The following is a 25,748-nucleotide window of genomic DNA, read 5'->3' as shown; positions in this document are numbered from 1 at the left end:
TCCTATCTCTTTAGACTTAGATCTCTGTCTGTCTCCACCCCCTCCCTAAATCACACATCTGAAGGGGGTGAATCTGTAAGATGCTGTCTTACTTTGTGTTAGAGGGTGCACGTCAACTACTAAGAGCAGCAGAGCAAAGAGGAGAAGAGTACAGATTCTGGAACAAGGCAGCAGGTTAGAGTCACAGCTCTGCTACTTACCAGCTGCGTGACTTTGGCCAAGGTCGTTAGCCTCTCTGTGCCTGAAAAAATGGGTTTAATAATAGTAACTTACTAATAGATTTATACAATGATTAAATGAGTTTATACTTATTAAGCATTTGATTAAATAAATTGATCTATGTTACTTGGTCCCTGACCCAAGTTCTGTTACTAATGACCTGGTTTGTTTCTTTCGGTTCAAAATATAAAGATCTGGAAGAAGTATGTTGCCAAGCAGAGACATTAACTACTGTGTTCTTTGAGGAGTAAAAGAAAGGGTGAAACAGTGCATAAGGGGAACAGAAGCAGGATCCGAGGTAAGACAACTAGACAGGGCTGTATGATATAGGGCTTTGGAGTGTTTTTTATCAGAGAAAGATCATGTTTTCATTTAAAAAAATTTACATTGAGGTTGGAAAATAGAATGAGTTTGGGAAAACCTAGGGAATAATGAAATAGGATGCTAAGAGCTGATGGTGGCTTAGTCCAGGGTAGGAGTCCAATTATATATAGAAAGCAGGGAGAATAGGATATGTTAGTGGATTGGATGTGAGGTGTTAAGGAAAAAGAAGAATCAAGGATTAGTTCAGGTTTTCATTTTTAAGCAACTAGATGGATTAGAATGACATTGAGTGTGAGAAATAGGTTGGTGTGGGTGTGGAATCAGAAGTGCTGTTTGACATGTTAAACGGGGAGATCAGTCAGCGTCCAAAGCAATTGACCAGGAAAGAGTTATTATTGGTGGCTTAGATTAGGGTGATAGCAGTCGAGACGGTGAGAAGTGTTCAGATTCAGGACATGCTTGGAAAATAGAACTGACATGACCCGCTGACTGATTAGATCTGTTGCAGATATCAGACTTCTTTTTGAGTTCCTGATCACTCTTTCAAAATATGTAGAGATGCTAGACTAATTTTACTGGCTGTATAGTGTTCCCTTGTGTGGATATATTTTTACTGGTTTCAGAATGTCTTACAATTTCTTGCTTGGGTTACTACAACAGTCTCCTAACAGATCCGGCTGCCTCCAATCTTGCCCTGCTCAAATCTTTGTATTTCCAGTGTAGATATACAGTGAGTGGTCTTTCTTAAGTACAATACTGATTTTGTTAGTCTTCTATTAAAACCATTCAATTGATAACCAAATTATACCCTAAATACCTTGTCCTGACCTTCAAGACCTTTTCCTATCTTGCCCTCTATTTCCCTCTCTGTTCTGATCCATCATACTCTATGCACCAGCTATTTGGAACTTCTGGCAGCCACGTAATAAACTCTTCTCTTCTGTATCTGGGCATCTGTGCATTTCCCGCCATACATCTGGAACATACTTTCTTGTAGATTTTCTACTTAGTAATTTGTGTGTGTCTAGGACTCACCTCCACTCAGAAGTTGTTCATGACCCTCCTCCAATTCAGAATTAAGGTTTTGCTCTGTTCTCCTATAGCACTGGTGCTAATGTTTACCATATACTAAGCACCCTATAAAGAAATTGCCTGTTTACACATCTGTCCCTAATCTAGACTTAAGGTTCTGCTTTGTCCTCTTGTAGCACTGATGGCGACCCATGGCTGATTTCTAGTATACTGTGGGCTCCCTGAGGACAAAGATTCTCTGCCATTCACAGAGGTAGCCCTTGTGCCTTCCACAGCATCTGACACATAATTGGCACTATTAATATATATTAAGAATATGAATGAGGCCTGATGCATGACAGGATGTCTCAAAGGGTGTCGCCAAATACCAGGTCTGGTCTTCAGATTGTCAAATCAGTTTATTAGAGCAATCATTGCTTTGTAGAGTGGCACTAAATAAAACTAAACAGCAATGCCAGTTTACAACAGAATCTACCAGGTGGCCCATACAATCCCATTAAGCAATCCTCTATGCTTTCACCATCTAATCAAACTTCATGTGAAAAATTCTGGTCTAATCAAGATGAAGTAAGCACTCTCCACCATGTTTCTCCCACGGAATGCAGCTGAAAACCCCGAGTGGAATGATTGGAGCAGCTTTCTGAGGATTCTGAAAAGTAAGTGGTAACAAGTGGACTGGGGAAGGAAACCAGAATTGAAGACACCACTGAGCCATGCATGAGATTCTTGGATCTTTTCCTCCAGAGTCTCCAGGCCTAGACTCGAAGGCAGCCCAAAACTTGGAACTGTGCACCCGACAGACAGAGCTCTATGAGATGCTCTCCTTTCTGGTCTGAAGACTGGAAAGGGGCACTCTACAAGTCAGAGAGAGTGAGGGGAATTCCATTTTTGTTTTTTATTTTATTTTCATTTTCCTATGCAAGCCCCTGGGCAGCCCTGCAGAGATGGTGTGGCAAAGACCATGGTGGCTGGGCAAGCACCTATAATTCAGGGTGGAAACCCTTGTCTATGACCAAAGGAACTGTCCCAAAAGTATGGGGAAACTCCCTATTGCTTTTTTCCTCTCTCTAGCCTCCCCCCACTTGGCTCCCATGGCAGTCTAGTTGGGGAATAGGATGTGTGAGGCAGACGTAGAAACTAAAGCCTGGATTTTTGCCCAGAGGACCAAGAAGGGGATGGGAGAGGCTAGGAGCTGAAAAGTGTCAGGGAGACCATGGAGAGGGGGGAGCTCAAGAAAATGATCACACAACATTGAGTATGAACTCCTGGGCTCCCCAGTGAGTCGTGCAGCCATGGATTTGACCCTACTTAGCACACCAGAGTTTTGAGAAGTGAACTACAGGATAGAACACTGCCTAAGTCCAAGACTTACCACTCAGTGGGGGGCACATGTGCAGTAAACTCTGATAGAACCGCAGAGGCTTTGAAAACTGCACTGACGATGGAACCACAGCCCACAGAAGGCAGGTATGAACTTGTAGCCTAAAGCAAACCAGGCTGATTTCCCATATTTTTAAGGATCAATGTTCTCTATAAGATAACATTATATTTGAAATATCTAGAATCATAAGAGGACACCTGGAGTAAAGGGGCTGTCTTTGATTACTTGGGGGTGCTGTAAGAGTCCCACCACCTTTTACTGATCTTCTGTCTACATTTCCAATCTGTCTACTCTCCTTTGGTTGACACAGCCTTTCTTTAGCTGTCTTAATAGAACTCAGAATTATATTCAGTTTCTTTGTTCTTGCTGCTTAGGCCCTAGAGAGAAATTCTGGCTCATTAGGTAATTTGTTTATTGCCTCTTTCAGAGATTAATTAAGTTACTGATTAAACAGACATTTATTGAGTCCTTACTGTATGTCAGACATTCTGCTGGATGCTGGTAATCCCAACATAAGTAACATGGTATCTCTATCCTCAGAAACACTCAGCCTGTAAGGGACTGGCTCAGTGATAGAAGTTTGTGATGGGCCCAAGGAGTTTCACCTTATTAGGCAAGTTTAAAGTCCTGAGTGCACATATTGAAATGGCTCATTTTATCCAGCCCTCTTTTCTCATCTACTAAGTGGTAGGAAAGAGAGGACATGTTAATTATTTGGCATGTTAATGCACAAAAGAACTAGACTTCATTTAGCAGTTATTTACTTTGTTCAAGGATTATTTTTTAGGGTCTACTAAAGGCCAGGCCCACTGTAGGCATGAGGATTTGTGCCAGGCCAAACTTGCCAGCTGCTCTCAGGCTGGATCTGCCCCACAGCAGCCTGGAGAGAGGAAATGGAAGCAGGGAAGGATGGCTGTTCCCTCTTTGTTTCTTTCCTCAAAACTGGATTCCCTGATTTAGAACACTTAACATTCAATCCTAATTTTACTATTGTTTAATCAAATCAGAAGGCTCCAAAGGGATAAGCAGAAACTGAAATCCTTCAGTATGTGATTACAATTTAATTTTACAGCACTCAAAACATGTTCTTTAATTCATCTGGGGAGCCGGAACTTTGAAGTAGCTGTTAAACAAAGGGAAATCAGACTGTCTTAATGCAGAATCAGAGAATGTCTGAGATACAAGGGACTTTAGAAAGCATCTAGTTCTAGAAGCTGCAGAAAGCAATCTCTTGGGCTGAATTTGGCCTTTAGTTATGTTTTGTTTGGCCTAAGTGCCATTTTATGGAAATTTCACATAAAAATCTGGCTTTTTAGGCTCTCTTGGAAAGATCAGAAGATATCACAGTACTGTTTTCAGATTCTCACATGGCAAATGCTGACCCACTTCTGTCTTTTACATCATTTCTTTGGCTCTGTACTCACTGGAGATTGGGACCTCATAATCTGGTCCAATAAACTCAATGGAGGAAAATAAGGCCAAGAGAGGGAAAAGTACTTCCCTGAAGTCATACGTTTGGTTAGTGGCAGCTGGCCCCAGACCCTCTGTGTCCAAACTCTTGGACTAGTGCTGTTTTCATATGGGAGGCAAAGGAGACCATGATTTAACATTGTTTTCAGCAAATGAACTTATGACCATAGAGCAATGAAACCAGCAACAATTTATTAAAAAAAAAAATCCCAAGTTAGTTCTTTGTGTTAGCCCTTATACTAGATACTGAAATACTTTGGGATTGTCTTCATTACTTCCTTTCTACCCACCAGTAGGGGCAAGATAGTAAAGGGAAGGAGGATGTAAGGGAAGAGATTCAAGGGAAGGAGATTATAAATCTACAAGAGTCCATTGGATAACATATTGTAACATTGCAATGAAAAAAAACTGTAGTGAAACAAATTCTCCCCACTCTCATTTATTTTCAAATCTACTCATTCCTTATGCATCTGGCAGACGGATTCCATTTATGCTCAGTGGATAAGACAATAATTTGTTTCCTGCTGTGACAGAAGGGCAGAGCATCCCCCAAGCCAGAATTAATCTTCTGCCATTACATGTGCTTATGCAGAAATGTGCTTATACCTCTATTATGACACGTAATGCTTTCTGCCATGCGTTAGAATTATCTATGTGCTTGTCTGTGCCCACCACAGAGTATAAGCATCCTGAAGACTAAAACTGTCTTGTTTATACTGTATCCTCCACAGTTCCTAACACAGTGGCACAGAGTGAGCAATCCATTCCTTCATTTAACATTTACTAAGCACATCTTTTCTGCAAAAGCCTCTAAACATATCATGAGATTCAGGTCTTAGTTCAGAATAGACCATCAGCTTCATGCAGATTGGGCCCACATTGATCTTGCATATATTGTATTTCCAGCACCCAGAACAATGGTCAATATTGTCACTAATATATTGGTGGATCATATGAATTATGGATGAATACGAATAGACTTACTGTATAGTGATCCAGACAGAGAAATGAATGTTATAATGAAGATGCAGATGCAGGTAGCTTCTTGGGAGCATAGGTTAAGATTAGTAAAATAAAAAACTGGTTAGGTGACGTAGGGCTTGGACAGAGACTAGTGATGTCAAGCTGGAAGGAACAGCCTACAGAAGGATTAAAGAAACTGATGACATCATATAAATCATTCAGCCTTTTCCCCAACACTGTATGTGGGCTTTTCTGTGTTAGGAAGCATGGCAACACTGGGAACCCAGAGCTGTAGCCATAAGCCTAGAGAGACACCAGTTTGTAATATCCGTAGCTACTCCAGTTTAAACTGTGCCTGAAATACAGGCAGTTGACCCCTAAATGCTCATATTGAAATGCAAATGAAGGCAGCATCTGCACAAAGAAGACGTGTCTTCAGGGAGTTACAGAAACTCGACAGAGATTGTACACTTCTATGTGCAGAACACCAAATTTTAAATTTAAATGATTCACCATGAACAGCCGGTCGGCAGCCCTCTGATGGATATGTTATTTCAGATAGCATATCTCTTTCATTCACATTAGAGTATTTTGAGGAACTTCCATATGGTATGTAAATGAAGGAAGAATTCCACAGGGATATGAAGGCTGGTGGTAATGATATTATTAAAAAAGAGTATGTGGCAAAAAGCCATAGCGTTCCACTCTCCTTACTATACTAAGACCAAACTCCTAGGCCAGACCTTTCTTATTTGGCTCTACCCATTGGTCCATCTTCACCACTATTCTTTCTCATTTTAATCGTGTTTCATAATATTTCCTGGAGACTTGGCTTTCCCATCTCTATATGATGAGCTTCCTATCATACTTTAAAACATGGTTTAATGGTCACTTTACTGTGAAGCCTTGCTAGAGTTTCTCAGGTAGAATTTGATAATTCTTTTTCCAGGGCTTCCTCATTTGGAAAATAAAGCAAATAATACCTTCTTGTAGAGTTGTGACAATTAGAGACAATACATGTGGAAGTCAAGACTCCATAACGGTACTACATAGGAAACTATTGCTGTTGTTGTATACCTAGTACAATTTAATACAAGAAGTCACTAGATTAGTCTAAGATATTTGTAAAATTAGCACTCCGTACCTTTGAAAATTTGAGAATTACCGTATGTTTTATTCACAAAATGTTCCAGAGTTTATGCTTCTGAAAATAAGTGATGCTAAAAATTTAAGTTCCATTAAAACTTTTACTTCTAATTACAAATAACAAGCATGCTAAATGAAAACCCTATCTCATATAGTAAGCACTATAATTGAAGTGAAGTAGAAAATTGAAAAAAAGAATTACATTGCAGTGTATAAACTTGCAAATAATTCAGCCACAAAATACAGAGTTTTCAAATTGTATACATGGAAGATTAATTATCATGTCTAATACAAGAGACTTGATTAGGGTAGAAGGATTTGTATAAAATGAGACTGGATCATTTTTATCAAAAGGTATTTATGAAGCACCTTCTTCTGACTGTGCTAGTTACTGTGCCACTTGTACTAGCTTCTTTATTATAGATGTTACTTTAGAATCACAATAATGTCACTTTCGACCATGACAATGATTATTTTCTATAAACCATTTTATTTTGAATTATTCAAAGGCGCAGTCATTAAAGGAGAAGAGATGGGAGAAGAAGGTATCCAACGCATGCTAGATGCTATGTGCTTGACATTCATTACCTTATTTAACCCTCACAGCAAACATAAAAGCTAAGCATTAATTTCTGCCTTTGTTTAGATGAGAAAATTTGGGCTCAGAGAGTTAAAATAAAATGCCCAGTAACAGAAAGCTAAAACTGAGTAAAGCAGGATTTCAAACTCAGTTTGATCTGGCTCTACATACTGACCTTTCTGCACCAGTATCTCCCGTTTTTGTAAACACAACAAGGTTACTTTTGTAAATGTCAGTTTCCTTCCCTTGAAAATGAGAGTAATCATCCTTACTAACTTCTGAGGTTAGCACTTGAGCAAATAAATGAGAAGTTATATGTAAAAGATTCTGATGAATAGTAATGGGCAATATTTATTGAGAAATTACTGTTGTTCTAATTTAGCCATTACAAAAGCTCTGTAAGTAGCTACTACTTGGATATGTTAACATTAGTTAACTAATGTTAACATTAGGCTCTCTTTTTCTTTTTTTTTTAAGGAAACTGAGTTTTGAAGACATGAAACAATTTTTCTAATAACTAATAGATTGAAAACACATCAGATTGTAAAGCACTGCTAGCATATGGATTGAACATGTTTCAAACACTTTAGTACTGTATTAACATAGAGAATCATGGAGGGGTATAATATAAGAAACCATTCTTTGAAGTATTAACTTTCTTATCTTCTAGACTCAGTCCCAACTTAACTCCATGCCATCATGTCACCAGACATGCCATCAGAGCCCCAGACAGATACAACACACCCTAGGTCTTTTCCAGTGGATTGGTATCTAATACAGTTTGTTGAAGTCAAAACCCCAAAACATGGGAAGCACTAGACTAAATCTCCTTGAGACTACTCAGTGAGAGACTGATTTTTCTTGTTTTCCGTCATTCTGCAAAGTTCCATATTGGATTCAGTGGTGGCTCAATGTTAGCAACTGGACAACCACTTACTAATTACTGTATTTGAATTCCAATTCAACTGTTCATTTTTATAATAATTACTTGTTTGATTCTATGTCCCATGGGTTTGTTTTGCATTTACAGAAGGCAGCACAATATAATTAAAAGAACATAGATTCAAATTTTAGCTCTTTATTTGTCAGTTATATGTCCTTGCCTGGGCAAGCCAGGAAATCTCTTTGAGCCTTAGTTTGCTCATCTGTAAAATAACAACAACAATAATAATGTCTGAGGATCAAGAGAGAGCAAGCGAATGAAAGAGCAAGAGGAAACCATGAACTGTTTTACAATTCTAATAAATTAGTATTATTATTTTATAATCTATAGATCTGAGAGCAAGTTATACCAGTTCTCCAAAGAAATCTGTGAGCTGGCTCATTCTGGCCTGATAACTATCTACAGTGAAGCAATTCAGAACTGAGACTTTATTGTCCTTTGAAAAGAAATCCTGCTTCTTAAGTCTAATTATTGCTGGAGGTCAAGGTGGGACCTGTCCTTGGATATGTTAACTGTGGCCCATCCATAGATGTCTCTGCGCAGTGTCTGAAATATTCTTCTCTGCTTAGTCTCCAGGATTGATCCATTTTTTTAAAAGCAGAGTGGAAAACCCTGGAGTTAAAACATTAAAGGATTCACAAAGACATTTCAACTGTATACAGTCTCTTATCTAAAAAAGCCATTTTCTAAAATATTATCATATATTAGAAGGAATAAAGATAAGCAACTGCTTAAATACAGTTTACCTTACCATTATGAAAATGCCTTGATTTCTTTATAACCTGGACTTCAGTCCCTTTGGTTCATGGGATCACCAAGTCAGCACAAGGCTCAGAGCTGCATGCTGGAACTATGGAAGGGAGGTGACACCTGTCTCTTGACACCTGGTCTTTTAGTAAACATGTAAAATACATTCCTTTATTCATTCAACAGGTATTTATTGAGCACCAGCTATATATCAGAGTTGTTCTAGCCGAGTTTTCAGCAAGTATTTGTTAAGCACCTAGTGTATTTAATGATCTATAAAATTGCCTAGTGGCAGCAGGAAAGTCAATTCCATGTGTGTGCACATGGTTTAGCTTATTTGGAGTTACACAGCCTAAAGTTTGAGACCGCTTTGCTACTTACTAGATGTATCTTGGGCAAGTCATTTAACCTCACTAAGTATTTTTTCTTCCATTTTCAATAAAAGGACACTAAGCTGTCTCATAAGATTGCTGGGAGCATAAAATGAGATAGAGCCTAGCAAGCAAATAACTGCTTATTAAATGCTAATTGTGATAATGATGATGGTAATGAGACCACTTATATCATTTCCTGTTATTGAATTAAGCTATAGTAACCTTCACTATTTGGCTGCCTAGAATCCACATCCCTTCCTAATATTGATGAACTCCTCATTGTACTTAGATTCTAGAAGGCTGTATATTCCTTTCATTAGGGAAATTAAAGTAGCCTTATCCTCCTGCATTCTCCATGCCCTGGTTGCCAGGTAATAGGAATGTGACCCAGGCTCAGTGAATTGCAAGCTCCTTCCCAGGAATCTGGAGAAAGTGAAGTAAATCAAAGGATGACCAGTATTTATTTACAATGAAGTGAGCTGAGTGGGTCCAAGTGCAGTTATACTCTGGCCAAATTGCTAAAAGCTGAGCTTCTTGTTTCGTGGCCCTTGGGAGCTGGTCCAAGTTTCCAAACTTAGTCCTCCAGCTACGAGTAGATCCTGGGAGGCCACAATATTCTTCCAAGTAATAGTATTTATTTATAATTATATTTATTTATTTTACTTAAGAGAGCCAAGCTAACACTGGTTTCCAGTGATTATAACCCAGATCCTGACATGAGTCAAATTCTTGTTTGGAAAATCAATCTGTTATCAGCTGGGCAGCTACTTACTAATTATTTGAATTCAAATTCTACTGTTAATTTTTATGATAATTACTGGTTTAACTTTATCCAGTATTCTATGGGTTTATATGGGTGCCTACAGTCCAACAGAGGCAAGTTATTTAATCTTATTTTGAAGTAGAACCATGGACCAAAACATTTCCAGAGCTGAATTATTTGACAAAGAGAATGCAGACATCAAATTTAATTCACAGTTCCTCACCAGGATAGCAGATGCCTTGCACTGTGGAATCTGATTTTACAATGGAGAACGTTCTCCAGTTACCTGTGACCATTTGAACCAGCTAATTCAGTTTAGAGAAAGAATCACCAGATGAATTTTCTTCTCTCTCATCACTAATTGAGGTTTAATTAAATACTGCCTTAGAGCATAAAAGGAAACCCTGGTTCACGCCTACTTCTCTACCTTATCCAAAGAAACTGAGAGACGTGGAAGGAAGGAAAAATAACAATAGAGAAAGTGCAATTGGAAACTGAAAATTTCAGGCATCAAGGGAACTCTTAGGAAAGAAAATTTGCCATGTGCTTCTGAGACAGTCAGTTCAAACACCAATTTTGTTGTCCAAATCTCCCACATGGTGTCCAATTACAGCTAGTTATCCAGGGTTTAAAAAACATTCTCCCCCCCTTTGAAGCAATTTACTATATGTTAGTTAAAATGTCCTAACCATAAAGCACCCTTGAATATTGTTTTTATATTTTTCTAAATTTCCCAAATGTAACATATGCCAATTCAAGCAGAATGTAGAAAACATTTTAACATTTGTGGAAGCAAGAGTTTGCACATGGTTTATAAATGCACAAACCTCTTGTGTTTCTCTCTACTGTGCCCTGTAGAGGTTTGTGACTTAGAATTGTTTGAGTTGCATTTTTCATACAGTGTGAATTTTGGCTGAATTCTTTCTTAGAATCACATTCTTTTATTTATTCTGAAGTGTTGAGATTCTTAGCTCTACGAAATTGCTAGAGAAAAATATTGTGCAGAAGAAAAATGCTAATAATGATATGGTTTATTGAATTTTACTGAATGCTGGAGACTATGTGCTATGGACTGAATTGTGTCCCCTCAAAATTCACATGTTGAAGTCCTAGCTGCCAGTGTATTGATATTTAGGATAGGGCCTTTGGGGCATATTTGGGATGGGGCCTATGAGATGCGAGGGTGGGGCCCTCATCATGGGATTAGAGTCCTTATAAGAAGAGACACCAGAGAGCTTGCTCTCCTTCTCTCTGCCATGTGAGGAGGTGGCTGTCTGCAAGCCAGGAAGAGGTCCTCACCACAACCCAACCATACTGGCACCCTGATCTTGGTTGGGCTTAAATATCCCAGTCTACTCTATTTTGTTATGGTAGCCTGAACTGACTAAGATACTGTTAAGTGCTTCATAGGTACTAGTCGATTTTCTTCTCATAAGGCCTCTATCAAGTAGGCATTTAATATCACCCAAACTTACATCCGAAGAAAGTGAGGAAGGAGAGTTTCAGCAACTTGTGTAGCAAAGCTATTAAGTGGCAGAGCCAGGATATAAATCTAGCCTGTCAAATGCCAAAGCTTGCCCCTCTACTGTGATGTCTTAACTTTCCATTTATGTAAATCCACCACTCAAGAATCATTTTAAGCACATTTGTCATATTCATCAATATATAAATTTACCTCATATTTCTTTGTGAAACTTTTTTAGGTCTCTCATGGTCCCTGCTCTTCCTGCAGTTACTGTCTGAAACATAGATATTAAGGACAGTTGTCATTGGCTTCTAGCTTTGAGTTCTTCATGCTTTCATCCAGGTTTCTAGTCTTCTACTGACTTAGTAATTTTGCTCCAGGGGTTCTTCACTAGCACTGCACGTCACTAAGGTACCAGTTCCACTTCTCTTATTCGTCTTTACATATTTCTACCTGTGTAACTTCAAACTTGAAATATTTTGAGTGAAACTCATCTTTACCCACTCTGTCCCCTTTTTCTATTTTCCCTATTAATGAAATTTCTCAATAACCTATAAGTGAAATCTTGAAGTCACCCTTGACTCCTCTCCCTGCCCTCAACCCTGCAGAGGATCACCAAGGTTATGCCACTCTTCTGTCATCCAACAGTAGATGCTGTTACACCCTCAAATTCCCAGTAGCTTAATGCAATAAAAGTTTATTTCTTGCTCACATCCAATACTAACCTCTGTTTCATCCAATAAACTCCAAATGATACTGTCAGATTAACCTTTCTAAACGTGATTTTTGATTGTATAATTTTCTGGCTCAAAATTTTCATAAATTACTTAATATGTAGAAGAAAATTCCCCATATCATTGCCTAGCATATGTGATCCTTAAGAAATCTTTCCCCACTTTCATTTCCAGGCTTATCTGTTGTGACATTATGACACTTCCACTCTGGTTGAACAAGTTTACGCTCCATCACCTGAACAGGCCTTGTATTTTCTTAACTCCATTCTGCAATTTTTCTAGTCTTCTAAGCGTGGAATACTCTGCCTCAAACTCTCCCTCTCACAGCCCAACCAAACTTCAGGACTCAACTCAAATGCTAACCATATCATTAAGCCATAATGTCCCCAGACACAAGCATTCTCTACCTTCTCTAATGCCTAGAGCTCTTAAGACCCACTTCACTCATTTTCTACTTAACATATATAACCTTATTTTAAAGGTATCCCCAGATAAATTATAATATACCTGAAGGAAGAGATCAACCACTAGCTAATCTTTGCATCCTCTCTTACAACCCTTGAACTAGCTCATGATCTTGCTTAATGGATGTTCAAAAAAATGATGATTTAATAAAGAAGCTGTAATAGGAGTTTAATAAATGCCCTGAATTTGTATCAATACTTTATTTCTTGAAAAGAAATCATGTGCCACTTAGGTCATATTTAATAACTGCTCTGATAGTCATGAAGCCTTGAATTAATCAGTAAATATTTTGGAAGCAACAGCTTAGTGGGAGTCACTATGGAAACAGATGCGTCCTCTAATGACTCATTATTGTCCCTAAACAAGTAGAAGCCCTCTTCATAATGGACTCTTCTACTCCAGCACTGCTTTCTCGTTTGCTCAGGCTATTCTTTTAGCTTGACCCCTCCTCTCCACTTACCCATATCACATCCAAGCTGTCCCTTCCAGTTATCCTTGGATACCCTGATCTGCACTGATTTCTCTTATCCATAGACTACCATGACTCTTACTAATCGATTCACACTTTCCCCCAATGCTTTAAACCTGAGAGGCCTTGTGGCAGAGTGAGCAGAGTGTGGACTCTGGAGTCAGACTGAATTCAGTACTTGTGGTGCAACCTGTCTTGGAAAAACTAGTGAACCTCCCCAAGCTTTAGTTTCCTACTGAACAAAATAGCTATGCTACTACTACCCAAAAGAATTATATGAAGAATAAATGATAGAACTGTACTTGAATCGCCCTGCAGTTCAAGGACCTGGCATAGAGAACTCAGTAAATGGAGGTTCCTTCTGCTTGACTTTCACTAATTAAAAATACCCACTGCTTCCACTGCTGCTGTGTGGATCCAAGGCATCATCTGTCATCTTATTACTGCGATAGCCTTCTTTTTTTTTCTTTTTTTCTTTATTTATTTTTGGCTGCGTTGGGTCTTCGTTGCTGCGTGCGGGCTTTCTCTAGTTGCGGCGAGTGGGGGCTACTCTTCTTTGCGGTGCGTAGGCTTCTCATTGTGGTGACTTCTTGTTGAAGAGCACGGGCTCTAGGTGCACGGGCTTCAGTAGTTGTGGCACGTGGGCTCAGTAGTTGTGGCTTGCGGGCTCTAGAGCACAGGCTCAGTAGTTGTGGTGCATGGGGTTAGTTGCTCTGTGGCATGTGGGATCTTCCCAGACCATGGATTGAACCCATGTCCACTGCATTGGCAGGTGGATTCTTAATGACTATACCACCAAGGAAGTCCCATGATAGCCTTCTAATTGTCTCCTTGACTGCTTTTTTGCCCACACCTACCATCTATTCACGATAGCCAAAGTGATCTTAAAAAAAAGCTAGTAGAAGTCCTTCCTTTGCCCAAATCCTCTAATGGTTTCATGTTTTACTAGAGTAAAAGCCACGGTCAATGCAATGCCAATAAGACTCTACAAGATCTCACCCTGTGTTACCTCTGCCATCATCTACTAGTTTTCCCGGACTTACTTTGCTCCAGCCATACTGGCTTCCAACTACTTTCTCAAATATGGCAGCTCATGACCCTCTCTGGACTTTGTACCTGTGGTTTCCTATTCCTGGAATCATCTTCCCCTGTGTCTGTTGCCCCCATGTGTCTACCTGTTGCCCCCACGTATATGGAAATTTTGCAACAATTTTTTGAATTTTTCAATTCCAAATTTTAAAATATTAATTTCTTTTCTTTTTCTTTTTCTTTTTTTTGGCTGCGTCAGGTCTTAGTTGCGGCACGTGGGGTCTTCGTTGAGGCGTTCCGGATCTTTCACTGCAGCATGGTCTCTTCGTTGTGGCACATGGGATTCTCTCTAGTTGTGGTAAGTGTGTTTCCTCTCTCTAGTCGTGGTGCACAGGCTCCAGGGCGCGTGGGCTCTGTAATTTGTGGCATGCGGGCTCTCTCATTGAGGCGCGCGAGCTCAGTAGTTGTGGTGCGCGGGCTCAGTTGCCCCGTGGCATGTGGGATCTTAGTCCCCTGACGAGGGATCGCAACTGCCTCGCCCACATTGGAAGGCAGAATCTTTACTACTGGACCACCAGGGAAGTCCCTGACTACCCTATTTAACTTGTGCTCTCTCTAATGTTCTAAATCCTGCTTCCCTAGTTTATCTTCCTCTTAGCAATTATCATCATCTAATATAGTGTAACTTACTTATTTTGTTTTACTCTATCTTCCACTAACAGGAATGTAAGCTCCATTAAGGCAGGTATTTTTGTCTGTTTTGTTTACAGCTATAGCTCCAGCACCTAAAAAAAAAATAATGAGGGGCACATAATAGGCATTTAGTAAGTATTTGCTGAAGAGATAAATAAGTTATCTAGTTTTAATAGTACATCTTTTATTCTTTTATATTGATACCCTGAAGTCAAGTACCAGATCATATGCTTCCTCTGTTTTCCACCTCAGCATGTTGTAAGGGTGCAACGATAATATGCTAATACACATCATCTTTTAATAGTCAAGCTCTTCACATCATTTTCTCAGTGACCATGTCTTTGACAGAAGCTCTCTTGTCACCTCAATGCCCATCACAGCTTTAGGGGACAATAGTTTCTTTATTTAGTAGCCATATGGCCTGGGTGGCAGTTGTCTACAATTTTTAAAGGTTGTGACACTGGCAATTACTGAAATGTCAAAACTCCAGGCCAACCATGTGGGTTGTGGTGACAACCATCCCACACAGTTGCTGTGGTGATGTGGGTAAACTCTATATAGCATCTGACACTGAGCCATAAGATTAGAGTTAAGATTAGCTCTATATAGTGCCTCAGGGAATGGCATTGGTTATAAGGCAGGTATACTAGACTAAAACACCTATATTAATATGAAGACTAGGGCCACCAAGAGGCAGAGGAAACATTTGTGGGTATTTTTTTATGTTGTATTCTAATAATATGCTGTTAATCATCACTTCTAGCCATGAGATTATTGGAAAATATATTTACTAATACCACATGGTGCAGTTCTTTTTCACAGTAATGTAAATGCCAGTATTTTCTAAAGCACACTCTATTGTGATAACTTTATAAGCATAAGGTACAATAGAACATTTCTAGAGATCCTTTTATAGAATCTTTACATATACCATCTTGTTTTATCTTCACAATGAATCTAAAGTATAAGTATTATCTAAATTGTATAAATAAAGAAGGCAAGGCTAAGTAACTAGCCCAAGGTTACAGAGTGAGTGAGTGGTGGAGCTGAATTTAGCACAGGTTCTCACTCCGAAGCTCTTCTGTCACTCAGTACAGCTTCCTGAGTCAGCTCCAGGAGAGAATGCTGCACTGGGCATCTCAAAAGGGATGAGCTTAGGGATTAAAAGCAAGAGAAAAAATCCTTCTATAAAATAAATTTCTATTTCACTATGGGCATCAAAATTACAAGAGATATAAGAGAGGAAGAATTCAGTTATTTGCTAGAATTCTCTGAAGCCTGAGACTAAATCCGTTAAAAAAAAAATTATATCATATATATTTTATACATATTCTAATATTATATATTATTATATAATTTGTATAAAATATAATATACTATTATATAATTTATATACTATATATATACTAAAATGCCTCTTAAAAGCTTTATTAAAATAAAATTGACATACAGTGAACTGCACATATTGAAAGTGAGCAACTTGGTAAGTTTTCATTTCTGTATCCTTTTGTGAAATCATTACAGCAAACAAGATAATGAATGTATCCATCACCTCCGAGATTTTCCTCATGGACTTCTTAACGCCTCCCATCCCCAGGCAACCACTGATCTGTGTTCTGTCACCATAGATTACTTTGTATTTTTATAAAGTTTCATGGAAATTGACTCATCCAGTGTTTATCTTCCTCTTCCTGGTTTCTTTCATTCAGCATAATTATTTTGAGATTTGCTACTTTGCTAGGTGTATCCTTGGTTTACTGCTTTCTGTTGACTTGAGTGATATTCCATTGGACTAATGGCCATCCAAATTTTCCAGTGCCATCATTTCTCTGAATTGCTTGTATACCTTTGTCAAACCAGTTTTCCATATAGACGTGGGTCTTTTTCTGAATTCCCTATTCTGTTCTGTTGATCTATTTTTCTATCTTTATGCTGTTACCACACCGTTTTGATTACTCTATTTTTAGACTGAGTCTTAAAGTCAGGTAGTGTTAATCCACCAACTTTCTTCTTTTTTTTTGAGAGTTGTTTTCAGTATTCTAGTTCCTTTGCATTTCCATAAAATATATTTAATCAGTTTGTCAGTTTCTGTTTAAAAAAGACTACTAAGAGTTTAATTGGAATTGTTCAAATCCATAGATATATTTGGGAGAATTGACATCTTAACATTATTGAGTCTCCTAATATGTACACATAGTGTATCTCTTTTTAAAAAAATTTATTTAAATCATCTTCAATTTTCTGAGCGACGCTTTGTAGTTTTTAGCATAAAGATTTGCATGTCTATTGCCAGATATACCCCTCAGTATTTCACATTTTTAATATTATTTTAAATAGTACTAACTTAAAAAAATTTTTTTATACAGCAGGTTCTTATTAGTTATCTATATTATACATATTAGTGTATACATGTCAATCCCAGTCTCCCAGCTCATCACACCACCACCAACCCTGCCGCCACTTTCCCCCATTGGTGTCCATATGTTTGTTCTCTACATCTGTGTCTCAATTTCTGCCCTGAAAACCGGTTCATCTGTACCATTTTTCTAGGTTCCACATATATGCGTTAATATACGATATTTGTTTTTCTCTTTCTGACTTACTTCACTCTGTATGACAGTCTCTAGATTCATCCACGTCTCTACAAATGACCCAATTTCATTCCTTTTTAGGGCTGAGTAATATTCCATTGTATATATGTACCACATCTTCTTTATCCATTCATCTGTCAATGGGAATTTAGGTTGCTTCCATGACCTGGCTATTGTAAATAGTGCTGCAATGAACATTGGGGTGCATGTGTTTTTTTGAATTATGGTTTTCTCTGGGTATATGCCCAGTAGTGGGATTGCTGGGTCATATGGTAATTCTATTTTTAGTTTTTTAAGGAACCTCCATACTGTGCTCCATAGTGGCTGTATCAATTTACATTCCCACCAACAGTGCAAGAGGATTCCCTTTTCTCCACACCCTTTCCAGCATTTGTTGTTTGTAGATTTTCTGATGATGCCCATTCTAACTGGTGTGAGTTGATATCTCATTGTAGTTTGATTTGCATTTCTCTATTAATTAGTGATGTTGAGCAGCTTTTCATGTGCTTCTTGGCCTATGTATGTCTTCTTTGGAGAAATGTCTTTTTAGGTCTTCTGCCCATTTTTGGATTGGGTTGTTCTTTTAATATTGAGCTGCGTGAGCTGTTTATATATTTTGGAGCTTAATCTTTGTCCATTGATTCGTTGGCAAATATTTTCTCCCATTCTGAGAGTTGTCTTTTTTGTCTTGTTTGTAGTTTCCTTTGCTTTGCAAAAGCGTCTAAGTTTCATTAGGTCCCAGTTGTTTATTTTTGTTTTTATTTCCATTACTCTAGCAGGTGGATCAAAAAAGATCTTGCTGTCATTTATTTTAAAGAGTGTTCTTCCTATGTTTTCCTCTAAGAGTTTTATAGTATCTGTTCTTACATTTAGGTCTCTAATCCATTTTAAGTTTATTTTTGTATATGGTGTTAGGGAGTGTTCTAGTATCATTCTTTTACATGTAGCTGTCCAGTTTTCCAAGCACCACTTAATGAAGACACTGTCTTTTCTCCATTGTATATCCTTGCCTCCTTTGTCATAGATAGGTGACCATAGGTGCGTGGGTTTATCTCTGGGCTTTCTATCCTCTTCCATTGATCTATGTTTCTGTTTTTGTGCCAGTACCATATTGTCTTGATTACTGTAGCTTTGTAGTATAGTCTGAAGTCAGGGAGTCTGATTCCTCAAGCTCCGTTATTTTTTCCCTCAAGACTGCTTTGGTTATTCGGGGTTTTTGTGTCTCCATACAAATTTTAAGATTTTTTATTCTAGTTCTGTAAAAAATGCCATTAGTAATTTGATAGGGATTGCATTGAATCTGTAGATTGCTTTGGGTAATATAGTCATTTTTACAATATTGATTCTTCCAATTCAAGAACATGGTGTATCTCTCCATCTGTTTGTATCATCTTTAATTTCTTTCATCAGTGTCTAATAGTTTTCTGCATACAGGTCTTTTGTCTCCCTAGGTAGGTTTATTCCTGGGTATTTTATGCTTTTTGTTGCAATGGCAAATGGGAGTGTTTCCTTAATTTCTCTTTCAGATTTTTCATCATTAGTGTATAGGAATGCAAGAGATTTCTGTGCATTAATTTTGTATCCTTCAAGTTTACCAAATTCATTGATTAGCTCTAGTAGTTTTCTGGTGGCATCTTTAGGATTCTCTATGTATAGTATCATATCATCTGCAAACAATGACAGTTTTACTTCTTTTCCAATTTATATTCCTTTATTTCTTTTTCTTGTCTGATTGCCGTGGCTAGGACTTCCAAAACTATGTTGAATAATAGTGGTGAGAGTGGACATCCTTGTCTCGTTCCTGATCTTAGAGGAAATGGTTTCAGTTTTTCACCTTTGAGAATGATGTTTGCTGTGTGTTTGTCATATATGGCCTTTATTATGTTGAGGTAGGTTCTCTCTATGCCCTCTTTCTGGAGAGTATTGATCATAAATGGGTGTTGAATTTTGTCAAAAGTTTTTCTGCGTCTATTGAGATGATCACATGGTTTTTATACTTAAATGTGTTAATATGGTGTATCACATTGATTGATTTGTGTATACTGAAGAATCCTTGCATCTCTGGAATAAATCCCACTTGATCGTGGTGTATGATCCTTTTAATGTGTTGTTGGATTCTGTTTGCTAGTATTTTGTTGAGGATTTTTACAACTATATTCATCAGTGATATTGGTCTGTAACTTTCTTCTTTTGTAGTATCTTTGTCTGGTTTTGGTATCAGGGTGATGGTGTCCTCACAGAATGAGTTTGGGAGTGTTCCTTCCTCTGCAGGTTTTTGAAGTTTGAGTAGGATGGTGTTAGCTCTTCTTTAAATGTTTGATAGAATTAACCTGTGAAGCCATCTGGTCCTGGACTTTTGTTTGTTGGAATATTTTAAATCACAGTTTCAATTTCATTACTTGTGATTGGTCTGTTCATATTTTCTGTTTCTTCCTGTTTCAGTCTTGGAATGTCATACCTTTCTAAGAATTTGTCCATTTCTCCTGGGTTGTCGATTTTATTGGCATAGATTTGCTTGTAATAGTCTCTTAGGATGCTTTGTATTTCTGTGGTGTTTGTTGTAACTTCTCCTTTTTCATTTCTAATTTTATTGATTTGAGTCCTCTCCCTCTTTTTCTTGATGAGCTTGGCTAATGGTTTATCTTCTCAAAGTGCCAGCTTTTAGTTTTATTGATCTTTGCTATTGTTTTCTTTGTTTCTATTTCATTTACTTCTGCTCTGATCTTTATGATTTCTTTCCTTCTGCTAACTTTTGGTTTTGTTTGTTCTTCTTTCTCTAGTTCCTTTAGGTGTAGGGTTAGATTGTTTGAGATTTTTCTTGTTTCTTGAGGTAGGCTTTTATAGCTATAAACTTGCCTCTTAGAACTGCTTTTGCTGCATCCCATAGGTTTTGGATCATCGAGTTTTCATTGTCATTTTTCTCTAGGTAGTTTTTGATTTCCCCTTTGATTTCTTCAGTGATCTCTTGGTTATCTAGTAACGTATTGTTTAGCCTCCATGTGTTTGTGTTTTTTACTTTTTTTCCCCTGTAATTGAGTTCTAATCTCATAGCGTTTTGGTCAGAAAAATTCTTGATATTATTTCAATTTTCTTAAATTTACTGAGGCTTGATTTGTGACCCAAGATGTGATGTGTCCTGGAGAATGTTCCATGCGCACTTGAGAAGAAAGTGTAATCTGCTGTTTTTGGATGGAATGTCCTATAAATATCAATTAAATCTATCTGGTCTACTGTGTCATTTAAAGCTTCTGTTTCATTATTAATTTTCTGTTTGGATGATCTCTCCATTGGTGTAAGTGAGGTGTTAAAGTCCCCCACTATTATTGTGTTACTGTCGATTTCCTGTTTTATAGCTCTTAGCAGTTGCCTTATGTATTGAGGTGCTCCTATGTTGGGTGCATATATATTCATAATTGTTATATCTTCTCCTTGGATTGATCCCTTGAACATTATATAGTGTCTTTCCTTGTCTCTTGTAACATTCTTTATTTTAAAGTCTATTTTATCTGATATGAGTATTGCTACTACAGCTTTCTTTTGATTTCCATTTGCAAGAATATCTTTTTCCATCCCCTCACTTTCAGTCCGTATGTGTCCCTAGGTCTGAAGTGGGTCTCTTGTAGACAGAATATATATGAGTCATGTTTTTGTATCCATTCAGTTAGCCTGTGTCTTTTGGCTGGAGAATTTAATCCATTCACGTTTCAGGTAATTATCGATATATATGTTCCTGTTACCATTTTCTTAATTGTTTTGGGTTTGTTTTTGTAAGTCCTTTTCTTTTGTGTTTCCCACTTAGAGAAGTTCCTTTAGCATTTGTTGTAGAGGTGGTTTGGTGGTGCTGAATTCTTTTAGCTTTTGCTTGTCTGTAAAGCTTTTGATTTCTCCATCGAGTCTGAATGAGATCCTTGCCGGGTTGAGTAATCCTGGTTGTAGTTTCTTCTCTTTCATCACTTTAAATGTGTCATGGCATTCCCTTCTGGCTTGTAGAGTTTCTGCTGAGAAATCAGCTGTTAACCTTTGGGAGTTCTGTTGTATGTTTTTTGTCATTTTTCCCTTGCTGCTTTCAATAATTTTTCTTTGTCTTTAATTTTTGCCAATTTGATTACTGTGTGTCTTGGCGTGTTTCTCCTTGGGTTTATCCTGTATGGGACTCTCTGCACTTCTTGGACTTGGGTGGCTATTTCCTTTCCCATGTTAGGGAAGTTTTCGACTATAATCTCTTCAAATATTTTCTCGGGTCCTTTCTCTCTCTCTTCTCCTTCTGGGACCCCTATAATGTGAATGTTGTTTCGTTTAATGTTGTCCCAGAGGTCTCTTAGGCTGTCTTCATTTCTTTTCATTCTTTTTTCTTTAGTCTGTCCTGCAGCAGTGAATTCCACCATTCTGTCTTCCAGGTCACATATCTGTACTTCTGCCTTAGTTATTCTGCTATTGATTCCTTCTAGTGTAGTTTTCATTTCAGTTATTGTATTGTTCATCTCTGTTTGTTTGTTCTTTAATTTTTCTTGGTCTTTGTTAAACATTTCTTACATCTTCTCGATCTTTGCCTCCATTCTTTTTCCAAGGTCCTGGATCATCTTCACTATCATTATTCTTTATTCTTTTTCTGGAAGGTTGCCTATCTCCACTTCATTTAGTTGTTTTTCTGGGGTTTTATCTTGTTCCTTCATCTCGTACATAGCCCTCTGCCTTTTCATTTTGTCTTTCTGTGAATGTGGTTTTTGTCCCACAGGCTGCCAGATTGTAGTTCTTGTTGCTTCTGCTGTCTGCCCTCTCGTGGATGAGGCTATCTAAGAGGCTTGTGCAAATTTCCTGATGGGAGGGACTGGTTGTGGGTAGAGCTGGCTGTTGCTCTGGTGGGCAGAGCTCAGTAAAACTTTAATCTGCTTGTCTGCTGATGGGTGGACCTGGGTTCTCTCTCTGTTGGTTGTTTGGCCTGAGGTGACCCAACACTGGAGCCTTCCCCGGCTCTTTGGTGGGGCTAATGGCAGACTCTGGGAGGGCTTACGCCAAGTAGTAGTTCCCAGAACTGCTGCTGCCAGTGTCCTTGTCCTCACAGTGAGACACAGCCACCCCCGCCTCTGCAGGAGACCCTCCAACACTAGCATGTAGGTCTGGTTTAGTATTCTATGGGGTCACTGCTCCTTCGTCTGGGTCCCGATGTACACACTACTTTGTGTGTGCCCTCCAAGAGTGGAGTCTCTATTTCCCTCGGTCCTGTCAAAGTCCTGCAGTCAAATCCTGCTAGCCTTCAATGTCGATACTCTAGGAATTTCTCCTGCCGTTGCTGGACCCCCAGGTTGGGAAGCCTGACATGGGGCTCCGAACCTTCACTCCAGTGGGTGAACTTCTGTGGTATAAGTGTTCTCCAGTTTGTGGGTCACCCATCCAGCAGTTATGGGATTTGATTTTATTGTGATTGTGCCCCTCCTACCGTCTCATTGTGGCTTCTCCTTTGTCTTTGGATGTGGGGTATCTTTTCTGGTGAGTTCCCATGTCTACCTGTTGATGATTGTTTAGCAGTTAGTTGTGATTCTGGTCCTCTCGCAGGAGGGAGTGAAAGCACGTCCATCTACTCCACCATCTTGAACCAATCTCCCTAAATAGTACTAATTTTTAATTTCACTTTCTGTTTACTGTTATTGTGTAGAACTTCTGTGTATTAATCTTGCATAATGCAAACTTAATAAACTCACTAGAACTTTTTGCAGACACCATTGGATTTTCTAGGCAAGAAATCATGCAATTTGTTAATAAAGACAGTTTTATTTTTCAAATCTGGGTGCCTTTAATTTCTTTAGTTGATGTATATTTCACTGACTGTCATCTCTGGTGGTAAGAGCTAATCTCTTTGATCATAGGGGAAAATCTTATTAGCTTGAGGAAGTTTCTGTCTAGTCCTGGTTTGCTGAGAATTTTGTCATAAATCGATATTAGGTTTTGACACATTTAACAATTTTTTAGGTTTTTAATAAAATAAATTACATTTGTCAATATTTGCATATTTAATCAACCTTACATTTGGGGATAAATCCTACTAGGTCATGATATAATATACTTCTTACATTTGTTGGATATGATTTGCTAAAGTTTTGTTTGGAATATTTATACCAATGTTTATGAAGTATATTGGTTTGTAGTTTTTTTTTTCTCGTGATCATCTTGGTCTGATTTGGGTATCAAGGTAATGCTGACCCCATTAATTGAATTGGGAAGTATTCTTGCCTCTTTAATTTTCTGATAGAGTTTACGTAGAATTTGTAGCAGTTCCTCCTTGAATATTTGGTGGCAATTCACCAGTGAAACCATATAGCCTAGAGGGTTTTTTTGTGTGTGGTAAAGTTTTTAACTACAAATTTAATTTCTTTACTGGATATAAGACTATTCTGGCTGTCTTCTGTGAGCTCTCATACATAGTTTGTGAATTTCAAGGAATTTCTCTGTTTTATCTAAGTTGACGTTTATTGGATAAAGGTGTTTTTAAAAATATTTCCTTATTTTCCTTTTCGTATCTGTAGACTCTGTAGTGATGTTACCTCTCTCATTTCTGACGTTGGTAATTTGTGTTTTCTCTCTTTTCCTGATCAGTCTATTTTTTTCAATTTTTTGATCTTTTCAAAGAACCAAGCTTTAGTTCCATTGATTTGCTCTATTGTATTTCTGTTTTAGATTCCATCGATTTTTCACTCTGATCTATTACTTTCATTCTTCTACTCACTCTGAGTTTAATTTGTTCTTCTTTTCCACATTTCTTAAGGTGGATCTGTGGTCATTGAATTGAAATATTTTTCTTTTCTAATATATCTAGTTAATGCTATACAGTTTCCCGTAAGTATTGTTTTAGCCCAAAGAATTGTAAATTTTTCCAGTCTAACTGCTGGGGACAGACACTGTTCATTGTCCCATGTGGGTGCCAGGAGCATTGTTCTCTCTAATCCTTTTGGGGTGGTTCTTTCCCGGGTCTCAAGTATTATCCTCCCATGCATGTAGTGATCAACACTCAGTTGAATACTCAAGAAGGAGCCTCCGCAGATCCCCAGAGTTCTCTTTTCATGCCGCTCTCTCCTCTTTGTTCCTGTGCTCTGCAAACTCTAGATTCCTTGGTCTCTCTGAACTCACAGTTCTATCTTAGCTCAGAGGGCTCACCTCATTTATTTTCTGTCTCTTAAGAATAACTTTCCTTCACTGCTTGATGTCCAGTGTCTTGAAAACTATTGTTTTATATACTTGGTCTTATTTTGTTGTTGTTATTTCAAGCAGGAGAATAAATCCAGTATCTATTATTTCATTTTTGTTGGAAGCAGGCATTTTCTTCCCATACATCATCCTATTTAAGCCTCTCTAGAGTCCTGTGAGTTAGGTGTTGTTTTTAATAATCATCCCCATATTACACAGGAGAAGACTGAGACTCACAGAGACCTAGTATCAGCTACAGGTTAAGTTTTTTTATATAGATCTTCTGGGTCTAAATCCAGTGCCTCAAGTGACTGATCCAGCAAGCTTCTCAGGTCTCTCTTTGGTTTCTTTTAAATATTTTTAATACATGTTGGGTTTCAGTTCCAGTGTATTAAGAGTTTGAAAGCCTTTGCAGTTTCTAATTCAAGGAAGGGGATTTCTTCTGGGGATTTCTTTGAGTACATTTTTTTTTTTTTTTTTTGGCTGCATTGGGTCTTCATTGTTGCACACGGGATTTTTTTCTCTAGTTGCAGAGAGCGGGGGCTACTCTTCTTTGCGGTGTGCAGACTTCTCATTGTGGTGGCTTATCTTGTTGTGGAGCATAGACTCTAGGCATGTGAGTTTCAGTAGTTGTGGCTCGTGGGCTCTAGAGCGCAGGCTCAGTAGTTGTGGCACACAGGCTTAGTTGCTCCTCAGCATGTGGGATCTTCCCGGACCAGGGCTTGAACCCGTGTCCCCTGCATTGGCAGGTGGATTCTTAACTACTGTGCCACCAGGGAAGCCCTCTTTGAGTAGTTTTTGATGGCGGAGTTTCCTCATGGAAAATTACATGCACTAACACTTACTTGGATGGATAATTACCCTCATTTCTTAAATTCTAGAATTGAAACAAGAAATGTTATAGCTTATGTTTCTCAAAGCTTTGATATGTTAGTATCTGAGGCCTTGATCTGGCTCTGTGTTCCATTTCCTTAAAGCAGACTCCAAGATAGAGCAAATTTTATTCCCCTGGCAATAAGAAGTATCATAGTGTAAAAAATCCAAGAATTATATTAAGCCAAAACTGTCATGTCAAATTCTAACTTAATTCTTTGGCCAATAGAAAGACAGGGGCTTCTGTTCAGCAGTTTTCACCATATACACTAATATAATGTGATGAAATTTCTTCTTAAATATATGGT

At 38.2% G+C, this 25,748-nt stretch overlaps 1 protein-coding gene and 1 long non-coding RNA gene across 4 annotated transcripts in view; one reads left to right on the top strand and one right to left on the bottom strand.

Moving 5' to 3' along the window:
• Nucleotides 1–25,748, bottom strand: part of GRM5 (glutamate metabotropic receptor 5) — a gene marked incomplete at its 5' end in the record, with an annotated part of 526,560 nt that overhangs the window by 102,432 nt on the left and 398,380 nt on the right. The gene's annotated exons all lie outside the window — the stretch shown is intronic.
• The window catches only part of LOC309808321, a 141,104-nt gene that overhangs the window by 101,535 nt on the left and 13,821 nt on the right, over nt 1–25,748 (top strand). For both annotated transcript variants that reach the window (XR_014294733.1, XR_014294734.1), the window contains exon 4: nt 14,364–14,462. This is a non-coding gene — a long non-coding RNA (uncharacterized lncRNA). The remainder of the gene's footprint in view (nt 1–14,363; nt 14,463–25,748) is intronic.

This window comes from Mesoplodon mirus, assembly GCF_964341445.2.
Source record: "Mesoplodon mirus genome assembly, chromosome: 7".
NCBI lineage: Eukaryota > Metazoa > Chordata > Mammalia > Artiodactyla > Ziphiidae > Mesoplodon > Mesoplodon mirus.
The sequence above is the reverse complement of the archived record's forward strand: the minus strand, read 5'-3'. Positions and strand labels throughout refer to the sequence as shown.